The following is a 4,037-nucleotide window of genomic DNA, read 5'->3' on the forward strand; positions in this document are numbered from 1 at the left end:
CGAAACGTTGGAAAATAAATAGTTGTAAACTATTTTTATTTCTCTTTTGACCGCAACCCTGACCATCTCCCTATATAAAAACACAATCCATCACCAACTACAGTTACTTTAGTTGTAGCTTAGGGTACAGCTAATTTTTGCCCGCCTCTGAACCACACACATAAATAATTTGAAACAAGTATCTCCATTATTTATGTATCGAAGATCGTATTGGATCAGATAAAGCTGGAAATATCGTTTTACATTTCCGTGAGCTGACTGCTGTCCATATTGACAGCCGGGAACAGCACTGTTCGTGTTGTTACAGCGTTAGCCCTCGATCGGTTTCACAAACCTGTCCAAATAAAGGGAATATATTTTTGAGAATAGCCGCTTTCTGATGGCTACGGTCCCGTCAGCACGCGAACCGGGGAAATGCAGGGCTTAAAGAAACATAGGATTATGAGGAAAGATAAGGAAGGAATAGGGTTAAAGTTGAAATAGAAACTGTTATCTCTAGTCAAAGAAAATTTTTAAAATATGTATATATATATATACCGCTACAAAAGACAGTTGTAAGCAAGAATGTTTGCTTACAAGGGTCGTCACCTTTGGATAAAACTCAATAAGTTAACTTTGAGTTACTACTTCTGATTGTGAATTACATTTTTTTTTCATTATCAACAATTGTCATATTAGATTAATTCTCGTCAAATATTGATTATAGTACAAGAGCTCAAGAGGAGAAAAAATACAGTTATGTCACCCCTTAAAAACTATGTATAATTACTAGTAACAATTAATGACTCTGCCGAGTATATGTTGGGGGAATAAAAAATGGCGGCTGTTTCAAAACCTTAAAAAAATTAAATTTTTCATTCGAAGCTCTATATGTTTAACACTACCAACACTAGAAAACCTAAGAGAACATTCTTTAAAGTAGAGTAAATTTGCTAAAATATGAGCCCATATAGGGCTATTTACGTTCAATAGTTCTAGAGATATAGCTTTTTAAAATGCAACAATGTGATGTATAGTTGAGATTTACTTTTTCGTAAATCAAACTTATTGTCTATAAATCCATTTATTTTAGCAAATATCCTGAAAACTTCTACAAAGATAAACATCGTAAACTACTTTATAGTCCATTAAACTAGCTTTAATTTGAGTGCTAGTAGGTATCTGTACGTCGAATGGTAGTTGAGATATAGATTTCTCAAAATAAATTCACTAACTGCTGATCTTTCAGTACAATAGTTTATGAAATGTTGCTTTTTAAAAAGATATATCTCGAGAACTATTAGACGTTAATAGCCCTATTATATAATATTTTAGTAAATTTACTCTACATTAAATAATGTTCTCTTAGATTTTCTAGTCTTGGTAGATTTAAAGAAATAGAGGTTCGAGTGAAAAATTAATTTTTTTAACGTTTTGAAACAGCCACCATTTGTTATTTCCCCTCCCTAGACGTGGCAGAGTTATCAATTCTGACTAACGATTATACATATTTTTCATTTAAGTAATAAAAATTTGGAGTGAATTTTTTTTTTTCTCCTTTTGACCTCTTGTTCAATTAGTTCTATACAAGGAAAGCTTATTACTTAAATAAAATCTATTTAAAAGCAATTTCTTTATTTCATTAATTGTTTATTGGATACCAATAATTTATAAATTTGTAACTGTCGTTATAAAACAGAATGTCCTACGATATCAATACCAATACCGATATGAAAAAGATGAAAAGGAAATGTTGATATTTATTCTAGCTGAACGAATCATATGAATTCCAAAAACTAATTCAATAAAGTTATCCTTTATGATGGAACATCCTCATTGCATGAAAGCGAATCAAATTATTGGGATGTCTACTTGGAAATATAGCTGAAGAGGTTTCACTAAAGTTAATGTAGTCGAATCCCGGACACAGTGCTGTACAGAGCAGTTTAGTAGTGTTGTTTCTTTTGTGTTTAAAAAGTTTTGTTTATTAAAATTTCGATAAAACGTCCATTTTGAAAAATCTTTGTGTTTTTTAATAATAGTGAATAGTGAAGTTACATAAATCATCTGAGTTACAAGAATGGATCTGTTAATATAATCTGTATATTCAAAGGATAATATACCATTACCAAGTCATAAAAATCTATTAATACTTTAATTTTTTTTTTTTTATTGTTGTTGATATATATTTTAAAGTATAATATGAGAGAATAATAATATTTACAGCTGAATCAAAATAAATTTATAAAAACATATAACATTTAATTCAACAATTAGTTTATCAATATTTTTTTTTTTTTTTAATTTGTATTCTACTATGTTGTTTGAGTTACTTTTGGACTTTTTCTTTGGTCACTTTCAAACTAATTATTTATAAGCTATCCTATTGTAATAAATATTTTCCCCATACAACTTAAGGCTATATTTTTCAACAATATTATTTTTTTTCTTCTCTATTTTTTTAAGCACAATCTAATTTCCTAGATTTGTATAATTTCTTTTTTTCAAAAATTCATAAAATAAATACTTAATAAAAAATCACTTAAACCAATATTATCATTTCATAATTTCCAATTTGATTTTTAAGTCAACGATTGAGCAAATGTTTTGCTATCTATTCAACTTTGAACTAGATTGAGTAAACCTAAGCTTGAAAGCATGATGACATAAAGGAAACTAAGGAGAAAAAAATGTACAGTATCAACAATTACAGCCCCAAATTGTACATTAGATATATTTTAAAGACTATTATGAAATCACTGAATGATTGGTTTGAAAATGGCTAAAGAAAGTGACCCGATGTTACTAAAAAATCTTTATAATGGAATAAAATGTTCTTATTAGTTAATCGTGGAATCAATTGCAGTTATATTTTCCCTTTCTATATTGAGATTAGTATTCTAAATTATATAAGCATTTGTATTGACAAATATATCCATAATCAGTGAAAGGTGTAAAGGATGGTAATATTTTTAAAATGCTTGTAAGGCAATGAAGTATTGAAAATCGTTTACACTGATTTGTCAACTAATTTATAGATAAAATATTTTATTTATAAAACTTCCATTTATTAATTTTGAAGTATAATACAAAAAAAAATTCAATTTCGTTGAAAACCTATAGTAATAATAAAGGACTTTCAATTAATATTTGATACTGTTACCTTCTATTTTTTTTTTTCTATTAGTGTTTTAGATCTTATACAAATCCATATATAACATAATAAATACACATACTCACATACTATAATAATAAAATATTTGAAGCACTGTATAGATCAAGCGCATCTATAAAATATCTTGGAAAACAGAATTTGGGAAATAATTGTTAAATAATAAAATAGGAACATTTCATGTAGATAAGTCTGATTTTTAAATGGGAATATTGATTGGGAACATAAATTAGACAAGTATAAATTTAAATTTTGAAATAAACTGAATATAGGTTAAAATTTTAATTATTCAAGATAAAAAACACCTTTACGTAACTTTTGATGGAATGTTCTTTAAACCTATTATTTTAAGGAACTGTGAAAACCATTTAAATACTTTAAATTTTCTTTTTAGTCATTCACATTAAATTTCTCATATAATTTAAAATAAAATTAAACAATTTTAGAATTCTTAATTTAAAACAAATTTGATCCTTTTTTTTCTCTTAACTTTATTCTTTACAACTTTTCCAACGTTTCGACCCTCAGGCCATTTTCAAGGATACCTACAAAAAGTTTTTTCATTTTTAGATAACAATTTCATTATTTCCTTCAAACTACACACTGATTTCTTTGGCCCTATCTTCATATTGATGTCATTTCCTTTTTCAAATCTTAAAAATGCAGGTTAATTGCCTTTGTTCCATCTTTAAATAAATTAATCATAAAAATAATATCATAATAACATAAAATTTTTGTTTTTTAAAAATTACATTTCCTACTTACATAACCTTTTCTAAATAATTTTTTCTTAGATTTAAACCTTTTATAAAACACTTTTCTTCCTTCCTCCATTCAGATTTGCAACTTAAAACAGAACCTACCTTCAACAGGTTAGGACTCTGTT

This window comes from Halyomorpha halys, unplaced genomic scaffold (assembly GCF_000696795.3).
Source record: "Halyomorpha halys isolate HHAL.00 unplaced genomic scaffold, Hhal_1.1 Scaffold1238.1, whole genome shotgun sequence".
NCBI lineage: Eukaryota > Metazoa > Arthropoda > Insecta > Hemiptera > Pentatomidae > Halyomorpha > Halyomorpha halys.